The sequence below is a fragment of the Chelonoidis abingdonii genome, chromosome 6 (assembly GCF_003597395.2).
Source record: "Chelonoidis abingdonii isolate Lonesome George chromosome 6, CheloAbing_2.0, whole genome shotgun sequence".
Classification (NCBI taxonomy): domain Eukaryota; kingdom Metazoa; phylum Chordata; order Testudines; family Testudinidae; genus Chelonoidis; species Chelonoidis abingdonii.
The window spans coordinates 11,409,673-11,424,975 of NC_133774.1; positions in this window are offsets into that span (position 1 = coordinate 11,409,673).

Consider the following 15,303-nt stretch of genomic DNA (forward strand, 5'->3'; position numbering starts at 1 on the left):
CTTCTTCCACATAAACTGTACTGGCTCGTAGCGGAATGCTCCCAAGTCCTCAGTGGTAAATCAATCAAATTAAAAAAACGCTTTGCTTTTTTTAAAATCATTTCATTTTTATTATAATTTACAAGTACCACTTCACCAGAGGTCGCTTATCCCATGGCTTCCTGTCTGGCTAGTGTTGGCTTTGATTGGGCAGGTAATTCCGTCTGAGGTGAGAAAAAAAGTCCTGGCCTGTTGTGCTAATGCGGAGTGCTGCGTGCTCTCGCAACCTCGTCCTCCTTTCCTCTCTCCTCATCTTCCCGTCCACAGAATCCTTCAGCTGGGTGAGATTACAACCCACTCAGAATCCATGGACACGGGTGGGTTAGTGGTGGGTGGACCCCCCTAGCAATTGCATGCAGTCCTCAGCGTAGAAGCGGCCTGTTTTTCTGGCATCCTGCCCCAGGACCTCTCCGTTTGCTTCTTTGGTTCTTAGTAGTGCTTTCTGAGCTCTTTAACTTTCACTCTGCACTGCCACTGATCTCTGATGCTGGCCTTTCTCCTCATACGCCTTGGAAATTTATTTCAAATTTTTTTTCTATTTTGTCTTTTGGAACGGAGTAAAGTTCATGATAGCACCAGAATTCTCTCCCCATTTATAGCAAATCAGATTCCAGTACTCCCATGCGGTCCATGCTGGAGCTCGTTTTTGATTGTGAGGAGGACCTGCATGGTGTAGACCTCGTGCTGTCAATTCGGTGTGTACCTGTGCGGATCAGAGTCCACACTGGCAACAGGAAATGAAATTCAAAAAGTTCTGGTGCTGGCTTTATACTCCTGTCTTATCTGGCCAGTGATTAATGGGCAGAGTTGAGAGTGCTGTCAGAGCGGCAGGTGGAGATGCTACAATTGGTTTGCACTGTGTGAATCCCACCCACCCGGGCTCCAAAACGCCGTCGATTTGTGTGCACTTAGGATGATCCGATCGTCTCGCTACCACCCCACTAAATCCACTAATTCCGAGTATGGTAATATAGACTGAACTTTTAGCCCTCTCATACTCCTCTCGTCGGGTGTCGGGCAGTCGGGGAGGAGTACAGAAACCGATTTAAAGAGCCCTTTATATCAATATAAAGGACCTTGTTGTGTGGACGGGTACAGCGTTAAATCGGTTTAACGCTGCTAAAATCGGTTTAAACGCATAGTGTGGACTGGGCCTGAGTGATTAACTTTTCCTTAAAAACAACAAGGAGTCTGGTGGCACCTTAAAGACTAACAGATTTATTTGGGCATAAGCTTTCATGGGTAAAAAAAACCTCACTTCTTTTTACCCATGAAAGCTTATGCCCAAATAAACCTGTTAGTTTTTAAGGTGCCACCAGACTCCTTGTTGTTATGGTGGGTACAGACTAACATGGCTACCCCCTGATACTTGACACCATGGAAGACATTAAGTTTTCCTTGCAAGTATGCTCATGGACAGCAAACTGTAATCATACTTTCTTGAGTACTTTTGGAAAACAACACTTTAAACTCCATTTTTGCATATGATGGAATGTTGACTGCCAAGTCAAGGGGGCTAAGTTCCTAAAACCTCTTGCCAGAGCCCTAGAACAAGAAGAATTAAACCCTCAAGGATCCTACACCCTTTGCAATCAGGACCAGCTACCCATTTTATGTCAGTGACTATACAGATTGCAGTAAGGCCAAATGTTAGTGTTTAGATACTGTGGTGTTGGGAGCAAACAGAAAACTGTTGATCAATCAATGCGATGCACTGAGTGTATTTAACAGGGGATGGATGGGGCAGCACATCGGAGGACAGGCCTCCCGTAACAATTGCTCAGCAACAACAAAATGAGTACAAGAAGATTCTGACAGCTCCCTTTGCAATAGGATCCTGCACGTATCTTGCAAATGCTTGTGAGAATGGGATGAGAGAAAATTAAACTTGAACTCTTCACTTGGTCAATCCTATATTGCCCCACGTTTTTCTAGCAATGTGTCAGGCCAGGGCTGTGAAGTCCAGTAAGGAAAATGTTTCCTACAATTCCCTAATCTCCGTGATCTTTTGCATCCTCACAAACTGCTGCCTCTTCATGGGAGATTCAAAGTCCCAGATGTTTCACTTCACCCATCTCTTGATTATGAATGATAATTATCGAGCATGGGAACAGAAACAACAAGATGTGACTTATTTGACTTACCACAAACAAACAACACAGCAGAAATTTATATTAGTGTTTATCAACCGAATGCAGCACTTTGTTTTCAAAAGAAAACAGACAAATTAAAAAAACTCAAAAGCCTTATTAAAAATGTTCATTAATAGAATGTATTTGTTACTAATTCATTTATGACAACTACAGTCTGCCCTGGGAAGTTCTGTTTAATTAGAACAGTAAACTATTCTCTGTGAATTATTCGCTCAGCTCTAAGAATAAACAAAATGATGGGAATTATTTCTACAGTTGTAATATCATAGCCACTGAAAAACATCTAAAAAGTAAAGAGTCCTTTAAAGATCAAAATGTTTAAAGAGGTTGCACGTCACACCCATACACACTCCAGTCATCTGACTTATTCATAGATTCATAGACTCTAAGACTGGACGGGACCTCGAGAGGTCATCGAGTCCAGTCCCCTGCCCTCATGGCAGGACCAAATACTGTCTAGACCATCCCTGATAGACATTTATCTAACCTACTCTTAAATATCTCCAGAGATGGAGATTCCACAACCTCCCTAGGCAATTTATTCCAGTATTTAACTACCCTGACAGTTAGGAACTTTTTCCTAATGTCCAACCTAAATCTCCCTTTCTGCAGTTTAAGCCCATTGCTTCTTTTTTTTATCATTAGAGGCTAAGGTGAACAAGTTTTCTCCCTCCTCCTGACGACACCCTTTTAGATACCTCCTGACGACACCCTTTTAGATACCTGATAGACTTGAGTATCAATAACAAACTTTGGAAGCATTACTGAGCTATTTCAAAAGAACTCAATTTTCACATGTGCAAAGACAAAATAGAATTTCATGCAACTTAAGTAGGAAATATATCGCTGAATCTCTGCTTTATCAAATGTGTCTACCCTTCTACAAGTGCTTATGGAATTCTTTAAAACAATAGGCTTAGCCTGCATATGGAAATATTTTGCATGCAAAAGTCTCTGTTGAAAGATCTGTGTTATGGCTCAACTTTAAATCATATTAACCTACACAGATTTTGATTTTTCAACATGCATCACATATTTTGATAGAAATGTCAAACCTTCAAAATAAAAATGATAAAAGTCTTGCAAAGTACTGTGCTTCATTCTAGATAATATTGCCACAGCAATAATAAAACACTTTCCCAATCAACCAGTTAATGGCCAATGTGAGTTGTTATAAGACATTAGGTGATGCTGACAGGGCTTAATTTATCTAGCTGGCCATTAACTCAATAATAAAAAGGTTACTCGTAGAGAGTATAGAAATTGTTCATATAAATCTCAGTTACGTTATCATTAAAAATATTCAGTTAGTTTGCTACAATAATTTACTTTATCATCACCACAATGTAATAGCAATGATTTATCTCGAAGACTTTATTTCAATCAGTATTGGCCTAATCAGCAGAGCTGTAGCCCAATCGCAACCCTAAATAGAGAAAATAATTTGTTGATTATGGATTTGTATCAGCAACTACAGGGCTATTAGTACGAATTGCACAGGATGTGGCTACTGATGCATTGGGGTGTGCCAGCTGCAGATTGCTTTCTGCTGGTGTGTTGGGGACAGACAGAAGAGAGTCATCCTTGGGGAAGTCTCTGTTAGAGAGGGGCAGCTCAAAACTCCAGCTGGACGATGTCCAAGCAGATGTGCTGAATCAGCACACCCTCCACCAAGAATGGCCTTTCCCTGGCTGGCACCATGTACCTTGTTGGCTGTGGCAGCCAGCTCCAGCCAGCATCTTGGACTCTTGAGTTGTGAACCCAGAAGCACAAAATCTGGCCCAAAGGATACCATTTACCAGAGCCAATAGTTTTGTGAAATCAAAAGGATGGTGTGTGCAGGAGGGAGACATCCATGGGCATCTGAACATCTGGATCGCTTTGCAGGATTGGTGCCTTAATCCATCAATACCAGACAGTGAGCTGTTCTGTCCTCCTGGTAATGGACTCTAGTTAGATCCTGGATGATGCCAATGCTGTGCTATCAAACATTGGCTTGGAAGGATCCTTTTGTCTCCAACTTCATGTGTCATTCTGTATGATGTTTCATACCTACTTTAATTGTCCTTTTTATTGAAATGAATGTCTGAAATAAATTGAATAAACCTGTATAATATTTATATTGTGAATTGGCATAAAATATGGAATAGGGGCGGGAGGGATTCAGGAAATTTTAAATGTATCCAAAATCCAGATAGAAATCTCATTCCAAATGCATTTAATAAGCATTCAGACACCATGAAGACTTTAATTATGAAGCTAGCATACAAAAAATCAGCTATTTTCCTAATTAAATCAACATAGAGCTGTAAATTGGTTGCCAGTGTCACTGTGTCTTGTAGGTGAAATGCATAACTTTTAATAAGCAATTAGTCAGTTCTTCATAATCCAGATTGTTGCTATTCTCTTGAATAGTTAATTCAATAATGCTGTCAACTCGGCACACTTTATCCATTGATGCAAAATGATGACAAAACAGTAAATGCCAGAACATTAGATTGGAGGAGTCCATTCCAGAGTCATCAGAGGAAGAGATTTTGAATTGCAGTATGCCAGTCCAAATCCAGAATTACTCCAGTGAATCCATGAGGTTACACGACAGTTACATGACTATTAAAAAGTTCAGAACCTGTCTGTCTTCCTTTGGTACTTTAATCACCCCCGTTACTGTAGTATTTGAGTTTTAATGTATTTATTCTCACAGTACCTCATAACAGTGTTTCTCAAACCAGGGTCACCGCTTGTGTAGGGAAAGCCCCTGGCAGGCTAGGCCAGTTTCTTTACCTGCACCACCCGCAGATCTGGCTGATTGAGGCTCCCACTGGCCATGGTTCGCCATTGCAGGCCAATGGGGCCTGCTGGAAGCGGCAGCCAGTAAGTCCTTGCATATAAAGTGACACAGCTTCCCCAGGACAGACCTACCCTAGAACAGGACAGGTAAGAGATTTGGATTCAAATCCCTGCTCCACATTATGTCAGGGGAAGGAAATTTGAACCTGAGTCTACCACAGCCATGTGCAAACCACCAGATGAAAAGTTATAATGAGGTTTTTCCTTTTCCTCAATTTTGTGAGCACTCAGGCATGTAACTCTGGGAGATGGTTCATGGCTGTGAATCTCAAGTAGAGCTCTGAGAGGCAGGGCTTAGGCTACGCCCCGTCATTGGCATTTCCTACTGGATAGTTTAGGTGGCTCCTTGCTACGCTTTGTGAATCTCTGTGCCTTGTATAGGGAGCCTGACCACCTAACTCAGGGCTCTGGATTGCGCTAGGAAACAATGTGTCTAAATGTTAGATGCTGCATCTCTGAGTTTATGTCCCCTCTGGGAAGATAACCCTAAGTGATTGGCCTAAAATCATATAGTACAAGCAAAGCAGGGCAGGAACTCACTCTCCTAAGTCCTAAGCTAACGTTCTAACCATTGGACCATCCTTTCTCCAGCATACTAGACTGGTCTAGAGTACTATCAAAGAGACTTTTGTGAATAAGTTGTGTAAACAAGCTCATACAAAAATATAGCACAATTCAGGTGAGCAGATGATTCATGTAGAAAATAACCCTTTATAGTGAACTCTTCTATTGGCATGAAGTTTACCCTGCACAACATATGCCTCCTCAAAACACGATTCAAGTGGTATGTGGCCCTTGTGCTAGCCTCTGACCAGGGGCAAATTTCTCCCCAAGAGATCTCCTCTCAGCTGGGTTCACAAGATATATTGCACATTCCTTTCTCTTGTACTTTGATTGTGTTTGAATTAGACGTGATTGTCCAGATCCTGGGAAGACTTATGTTTGATTCTTCAAAGACAAGTTTGAACCTCATTTCTGTCCACCCTTCTTCTCATTCATTCTTCTTGTTTAACATGGGCCCCTTCTTTGTCCTGTTATTATTGTTGAAAAAATCTTCTCCTCTGTAGCCCCTTTCCACCTCACTGACTTCCTCTTTTCTCTTATTTTCACTTTAAAATCCATTAACTGTGTTTCTTAATTTCTCTTTCCCTCAGTTATTGGCTTTGTGACTGAATGTTTTAATTTAGTCACCACATAATGTTGGCACACTGTTTTCTGTAATTTATACCTCATGCTGTCTTGTGTTATCTCACTCCATTAAGCAACACTGCAATGTGGTGGAAAAGATGACGCAATACTGAATAAAGTTGTATTGTTTATAAAGACAACAGAAGCTGCTGGATGCGGAGCACTTTTGAATATCAGGATGCTTATACACAGATATGGTTGGAAAAAAAAGCTACACATTTTTAAAGAAATTTTTTACTTCAAATTTTTGAATTTCTAAGATTTTTTGGCCACTTTATAAACAGGTTAAAAAAAACCCCACCAGCAAAAAGGTTGTGAAAAGATTTTTTGGGAAAAAGAAAAAAGTGCTTAAATATGCACTTAGGACCCTAACTTTAGGCACCCAGTTTTGAAAATCTTGGCCATGAGAGCACTTATAGGCATGCCACATGTTGTTATTTCATGTAATTTACACAACATGATAAGTGTACATGAAACCCAGACTTAAACTACCCCAAGCTTTGGACTGATGAGGATTTATTTAAAAAAAAAAACCCAAAGTCTCCTTGGCCCAGCTCAATTAATTACCTTCAAGCTCACTCAGGATCAGGCAAGCTAACAGATCCTGTTATTTACCACTGTTGCCCGCCAAGAGCTGAGCACTCTCACCTTACACTGACATCAATGGATGAGGAGGCTGCTCAGTAACTGGTAACATCAGATCCAAGGAGCACTCACTTGTTTTTTAATTGCATTTGCACAGTGGAGATTTATTTCCCTTTTTTTTTAATGTACGCCAATTTGCAGTTTATCAGCTCTCCTTTCCTTGTCAAAAGAAAATGTTGTTATGATGCCTCCAATTTATATTACTAAAATATAGGAGATGTGTGATACTTGCCAATTAGAAACGTGACTCTCTGAGAAGTTAAAAGCTATGAAAACAGGCTGAATAAAAGCAGCTTCTGTCTATTGGACACTATTTATGTCTGTTTATACATCTGTATTTAAGTCAATGGGCCCAATGGAACGGTATCAAGGTGATTAAAAACACACCTAGGCACTTAGGAGTTGATCTACAAAGGAAATTTAGGCACATTGTTGCAATCTAACTTTACATGCCCTCTACTTACCGGAGTCCTCAGCCCTGAGTTAGGCACTGAGGCTCCCTGTACAATGCATGGGGAGAGTTAGGTGCCCCAGGAAGGGATTCACAGAATCCAGCAAACTGAATGGGGAACCACCTAAGCCAAGGAAATGGGTGTGGCCTAAGCCTTGCCGGTGTTGGGGAGTTGGGTGCCTACTCTGGGCTGAAGGGAGGCACTTATTAACACCATCACTATCCACATCTGTGAATTTGCTCTTGCGGTTAGGTGCCTAAACCAGGTTAGTCTTCTTGCAACGCAGCAATGCTGCTCCTTCCTCTAGTCTGGTGTATGGTGCACTCCTTCAGAAGGTGGGAAACTAAGGTTCAAGCCCTGGCTCTGCATGTTTCAAAGCAGTATCTTGAAACTGGCTGTCCTACTTGCCAGGTGAGTGTTTTAACCAGCAGGCTGCTCTGGTGTGGATTTCTCCCAATCTTTTTTTTAAAGATCTGTTTTATCTGACAAAGAATGGAGTTCTTGTTTTAACTTTGAACATTTTTGAGGAACGGGAAAATCTTTTTCCACCTACCAATAAGTTAAGCACCCTTGAGCTTTAGGTCAGCTGCAGTGTCTGGGGCATTTGGGGTGAAATGGAGGTTCTGTCCATTCACTGCCCTGCCTTGCTCACTCTCCTGGCCCACCTGCTCTTGAGTGGGGAATAAATAAATGTCCAGCCCCCTTGTACATGGACTTCTTGGACATTAGGTCCTGGTGTACAGGAATTGGGGAAGAAAAAGGTCATTCTTCTTCAGCATTTACATGTAGGCAAGTCCAATCTAGCTGAATTGCTACCTATTATAGCAAGTGTTTGTGTGTCTGTATCTGTGTTAACTCCAAACTCCAAAACAAGGGACGGCTCATTAAAGAACCATGTGGCATCAGTGGATTCTGTGAACATCTTTAATGTGTGTATCATTCAGGAAAATATACAGACTAAAATCAACACACTTTTTTTCTCATGCAGTGATGGAATATTTAGCATCACTACCTTGCCATATTGTTTCCCTGCCATTTTTGAATAGGACCTGCTATTATTCAATAAAAGGAGAAGGGAGGGAGGAAAATGTGGGTGGAAATGACAAATGGGAATATCTACACGATACAGTATATAATATTGCAATTATCTCCTGTGAAATTGAAGCCTGCAGTAACACAAGGCACTAAAAAGAGAATTCCGCTGAAGAAAAGAAGCTGGAGAAGTAGGGCTGATAGCTGTGCTGGGGGAGTAGTGGAACAGCCATGACCACAGCTTTCACCTGGAACCAGAACTGTGCAGGGAGACATCTCACATACACATAGGCTCGAGGAGCACTAGGACCCAAGTGGTACCTCCCCTGCTATGGGACCTTGGGAGAAAACTGCAGAGAGCAAGCAGCCAGAAATTCCAGAAGGTAAAGCAAAAGTAGCCAAAGCCAGGAATTTTGGGCATTCTGGTCAAAACTGTAGAATGTCCTTTCTCTGCTCTGTGCTGATGAACTGTTTGCTCCAACCCTTTTCTGCCTCCTCACAATCTCTTCACCTCAGCTTCAATCCACATCTGCCCCTTTCCTTGTCTTTCCATTTAGCTGATCCCCTCCTAAATAACCCCACCACCACCACCTCATGGAACTAAAACGATGTTTGCTGACATCCCCTTTGTTCACTCCGTTTCTGTGCTCTCCCCCTTCGCCCACCCTGTATCTGGTTGATTTAGGCCTGGTCTGCACTACCAAGTTTTGTTGATAAAGGTGATGTCGCCACTCAAAAATCATCATAATAAAATCGGCAGAACACATCCACCGTTGGGGCACTATCATCAACAGTGTGAGCAGTGCACTGTGGTTACTTATCCAACAATCCAGCTCGACACCTTCTGTCGCTTGGTGTTGTGGGAAGGTGGAGCGGGTCGTGGTGCATCTTGGGACCAGGCTCAATGTCCCATGATGCATTGTTTTCTGTCTCAGCACTGCTTGGGCTTTTGGCTTTCTTTTGCAGCATTTTTCAATGGCCCTTCTTTGCTGTGCACCCTGGCATCTTTGTGAGAAGGAATGGATCCTGCACTGCTCTACTATGCTCTGTTAACTGTCATGAAGATATCACGGAGGTCAGTGCAGTTATTCGTGAGGTTCCTAACTGAAGAAGACTCCCAGGCACCTGACATGCTGTGTGATATGAGTAGGAGCAACTTTATATTGCTTTTCACATTCACAGAACAGCTGCAGAGGGTGGACTGTCATTTCTGGGCTCAGGAAACAAGCACTGAATGGTGGGATCATATCATCATGCAGATCTGGGATGATGAGCAGTGGCTAAAGAACTTTCACAGGCAGAAAGACAACTTCCTGGAACTATGTGCAGAGCTCACCCCTATGCTGTGGCACAAAGGCACCAGAATGAGATCTGCCCTATTGTTAGAGAAGTATGTGGCAATCATTGTGTACGCATGCAGTTTTGTCAATAAAAGGCAGCTTTTGTCGACAAAACTTGGTAGTGTAGACAAGGCCCTAGACAATATGGTCCCACTGTTTCCATGTACTACCCCATCTGTTTATGTCCCTCTATTGTCCCATGTCTTGTATTTAGACTATAAGCTCTTTGGGGCACGGACCTCTTTTTGTTTGTACAGCACCTAGCACAATGGGGTCCTGGTCTGCGACTCGGGCTCCTAGACAGTATCTCGATATAATAATATTAATAAAAAATTGCCTATCAATCTATCATTTTTCTTACAAAAGAGGCAGCAAATCTTTATTTCCCTCAGCACATAATGGAAACATAGATGGAAAGTAATTAAAATCCAGGCTTTAATCAGTTACTTTTAATTAGTTAATTCCAACAGAGTGTTAGTATCTATCTATCTCACTTATCACCTTGGTATCTGAGTAGAACTGTACATACCTCTGGAAGTTCATTCACCAGAGCGTCATATCTTGTCTTCAGTTTTCATTTCCACCAGGAGATATACTCTGAATTGCAAAACCTGCAAGCAAAATTCACTCAAAGCCATTGAGTTTCCATGGATTTCTGTGCTGCAAAGCCATGTGAGCCCAAGTGTTCATGAATAGGTCTGGCTTGACAATCAAATTCAGTTTTGCAAAAAATGTTGAGGCTTTCGCAAATTGGCTTTTTCTGATTTAAAAAAAAATGTTGTCAAAAAATTCTTAACAGTCTTCATGATCCTCACCAAACCTTTTGATGGCTCACTTTCAGCTTTGTAACTCAAAAAGAAACAAGGAAGATTGTGTGCAATTTGACAATGGGAGTTTTGAGATACTCTAATATTGAGATGATACTACACTGACCTTCCCCTTCAGTGTGTTTTTTCATAGCAAAGTAGGAAAAACCTCAATAGCAACTGATGAGTGTCCACCACACATTAGATTTGAAAGGGGCCAGTTAACTCCCCAGGCTTCATCTGAAGGAGGAGCCAGGGAGTAGGGATTGATTAAATGAGGCTCAGCTGGAGGGGACTGTATGAAGCCCAGGAGCTGAGAGCAGAAGCGGGTTGCAGGGAAGCAGTATGGAGTTGCTCCCTAGGAGAAGGGAGTTGGGAAGCTGACAAACCCAAAGAAAGGGGAAGCCAGAAAGGTAGGAAAGTCTCAGGGGAACAGCAGCAAGGAATAGGAGTGTAGACCTTGGCTGCTGATTAGAGGGCCCCTGAGATGAAAGCCAGAGTAAAGGCTGGGCCTAGGTTCCCTTACCAGCTGCTGAGGAATTGGCACCAGCTGGGCAATGAGTGGGAAGACTGCCTGAGCCCATTTATTAGGAGACGCTTTGGTACCCCATAAGGAGGAAACAAGAATAGTAACCTGGCTGGAGGCCAAGTCAGGAAAAGGATGCTGCAGCACCCAGAGTGAGAGAGGAGCCATAGGGAAAGGGAGAGCATCAACAGAGTCTGAAGTAAGCAGCAGAAGGGGACCTCAGACCTGGAAGGAGCTGACTCCCCAGAGTGGCCAGGAGGAGACCCCTATCAGTGAGTGGACCCTGTGACTAGCAGTAATATCTGAACACTTTAAAGAACCCCTGTTCATTGTTTCCAGGTGAACAGAAAGATAGATGTGGTAACAACTCAAGGATTTCAATGTCCTGTCTGCCAAAGCAATGGGACTGACTGTCCTTTCAGGCTACGTCTTCACTACCCGCCGTATCAGCGGGTAGCAATCGATTGCTCAGGGATCGATATAGCGTGTCTCATCTAGACGCGATATATCGATCCCTGAACATGCTTATATCGATTCCGGAACTCCACCAAGCCGAGCGGAGTTGCGGAATTGACGGGGAGCCGCGGACATCGATCCCGCACCGTGAGGATGGTGAGTAATTCGATCTTAGATACTTCGACTTCAGCTACGTTATTCACATAGCTGAAGTTGCGTATCTAAGATTGATTTTCCCCTGTAGTGTAGACCAGCCCTCACACTAATGTAAATCAGGGGCAGTTACATTAAAGTCAGTGCCGTTACACTCATGTAGAAATGAAAGGAGAACCAGGGCCAAATATTGTGTAATAGAAATAACTGAGTTTCCAATTGGGAAAAATCAGACTAAGCATTTAGGGTAGAAGAGATCTTAAGACTTGTGTGCACAGTGAATTAGTGCTCTCCAGCTGGAATAAATTTTAGTCTGTTGTGTCACACACTAATTTGCCAGTGCGCACTAAAAGTTCCCTAGTGCCTGTTGATGTGGTACTATTTGAAAAGGGAGCCAACCAACACAAACTGGGGAACTTTTAGCACACCAGAAGGACTCACACAGTCAGTCAGCGCACAATGTGCTGGTATATAGTCCAGGATGTAGTTTCAGAAAGGTGATGACCATTTTCACAATACAAGTATCTAAGTGAACTAATTGGTGAAAATGCTAAGATCTCATCATAGCAAGATCTAATGCACCATATGACTAAAAAAGGCTATTGCATAGATACTGGCTAAATCAGACCATAACTTCCTTGCAACCAGCTATCAACTCTGTCACCAACTGTTGATTCTGCAGAATGTGCAAGTCAACTAGAAATATCTGACACTGTAAATATTTTGATTTATTGACTGATAGTCATTAGAAGAAATGGCTATGATTATCCTACAGATTTTCCACATATGAGTAATTTGCATTTACATTAGAACTAAAATGATTTATAAACACCAATGTACCACATTTTCATTTAATGATATATGTCCATCAGGATGTTTCCTGGAAATACATCAATTCTGAATGTCTTGGCACTATATTTTACATGAAAAAACAAATGGGTGACAAATTAAATTTGAATCACTAAAAAGAATCAATGGCCAATCCCATGGAAATAAGATTCTGTTTCCAATCATTTTTCTTCTCAAAATCCATCTTAATATTCTGAAAGGCAGCTGGCTGATATGATGATTGGGAAAGTTTTGAAATATTTGTCACAGTGCTCAGTTGTTTCAGTTCTTCACTTGCAGAGATCTGAGATAATGAATATTTTTTCAGTTCTGTCTTTAGACTTTAAAATGGATTGAAATGTGTGTTCTGTTCAAGGAGACTTGAACAATTTCTCAAGTATACTTTCCCACAGCTTGCCTTCATAGTTCTTTCAAAATTCAAGCCATGTCAGTCAGTTTGTAGCTGCTCTCAAAGATGGAAGGACATATTTAAAAAGTCTACCTGGTCAGAAAATTAAATCTCTGGACTGAATTATTTTTTAATGATATGGCAACTTTTAAGGTAGATAGATGGACAAACCAATACCTATACAACAGACCAAGCAAGTAGGACCAAAATGCAGCTTCTAACAAGCAAAGTTATTTCACTTTGGTGTGCCATCACCTTCATCTTTCACATGATGATATCGTGCATGGAGACTATGGACTTCAGCATGCAAGGAGGTTTCATCTCAAAATTAGAAGGCAAAGGATACTTGGATAAACAAAGAGGATTGCATGCCTGAGACCTCTTAAACATGAACACATCTGCTCCATCGAGCCTAGTTTCTGGTTTCTTCAGAGATCTGTGTGAATATTTTACACAGTCATCCCTTTAGCCCACTGATTGGTAGGTTAAAAAAAAAAAAGCCTGGCACTAGTTTTGCGAATGAGAACTCAGAACGCATTTCAAATCTCAGCAAGAAATGCATTTACCCACATAACTGCACTTCCTGATTCCAGCCAGAGCTAGAATTAGAAGTGCTGAAAGACCCCAGAGCTGCTGGTGAAGTTAGAAGCAGGAAGTCTCTAGAAATCCCAAGAGAAACTGTCTTTTATTGTAAGATTTCTATCTACATTTTATACCCAAGAGATCTTCGAATCAGAATCTGAACTAATAGGGGCTTCTCTGAACCAAGCCTTCCAATATTTAGATGTTCACCCATCTTTCATTTATGTCATTTGGATTTACAAAGGAAATGGCTTAAGCATCAAATATCAACTCCATTTTAAATATGAAGACAATTTTCAAACTAAAGATTTGTCACAGTTTCAGGGGATCTGCTCCTGTCCCATCTATCCGGGGTTTACTCCAGGAGTGCCCGGTCAGCCATAACCTGTCTCTGATCAGGGACGCTTTCCCCACTCCCTTATGACTAAAGACTTTTAAAGCTGCACAGCTCCCTACCTTACACAATGATATCTACTGCAAGCTCTTTGGCCTAACAGACAGTGTCTGTGCATTGCTTTCTCTCTGAAGGCTATGACTAGTGTATTGCCAGCAGTTATAAGTTGCCATGTAGCTTTTTCTAAGCATGCACATTTATTCTTAAAGTAAAAGCATTACAGAGAAAATATATAAAAATAACAAAAGTTCCTACATGCATGTTAAAAACTTACCAGAGGTCTCCCATCAATCTTATGGAACTCTAATAGGCCAAAGTCATTCCAAGTCGTTGGCAAGCATTGGACCTTCTCTTGGATAGTAGGTCCTGCCTGTTTTGGTGGATCAGAAAGAAGCCCCCAGGTCAATTTAAACCCAGCATTCTATAGTAAAAGCCCTTTCTCAGTTGATCTCTGGAAAAAAACAATGTATTCACGCCTCCCTATGGTGATTTTGGTTCCTGGATAATCTGTAGTAACCCTGTCTCTTGGACTTGCATACAGCCACAGTGATTCATAAACTTAATATGCTATGCTCCTTAAAAGTATGGCTTGTGATTGCAATATCTGTCACAAAGCCATGAGGTGAAATCCTGCCTCTAGTGAAGTCAGTAGCGATGGGTCCAAGATTTTACCCAAGAAGTATGGCAGAACTGCTTTCTCTTGACTTTCTTTATTTGGTAAATTTTGACAAAAACGCCAGTTATACTGTGCTGAAATGACTAATAATTAATGGTGTTAAAGTAACACAAACATTAATTCTGAGTGATAGCAGGCACTGAGAAGCTAATTCTGACAACTCAGTGATTTTATGATTCATGTCAGAAATGGGTGATAAAACAGAAAAGATGACAAAAAGCACCAGGATTTTTTTTTCCTAATTAAAATACAGGAAGGACTATTTTAAAAGATAGGTAACTTAGTTGGTTTGAATGACATCTTGGGCCTGTTCGTCTCAAGATTTCCTGTTGAAACTGTTCCACTTTGTATAAAATAGTTACATAGTCACTGGAGCAGGAACTAGAACCTAAATCTCTCAGGTGAGTGCACTAACCATTAAGTTATAGAGTCATTCTCACTCACTCTCTCTGGCCCAATGAATATTTAAGTATTTTATACAAAATGGAACAGTGTCAACAGTGCCTACCCCAGCATCCTTGATAGTTCTTTAAAGTCACAGGATTCTTCATTACTTCAGGTATTACGAATCTACCAGTAACACAGCGCAGAAAGATTCAGGATTCTGAATGAAACAGAGTTCAAACTAAATTGTGTGCCCCTATACCACAGCAACCTCAGCCAACAAAGATACAGAGAGTCTAAAATTACCACCTCTGAGACCGCTCTATGGTTGTCCATAAAATTCATACACTATGCACCACCTTACACTATACCTTACAATAGCCCAGCGAT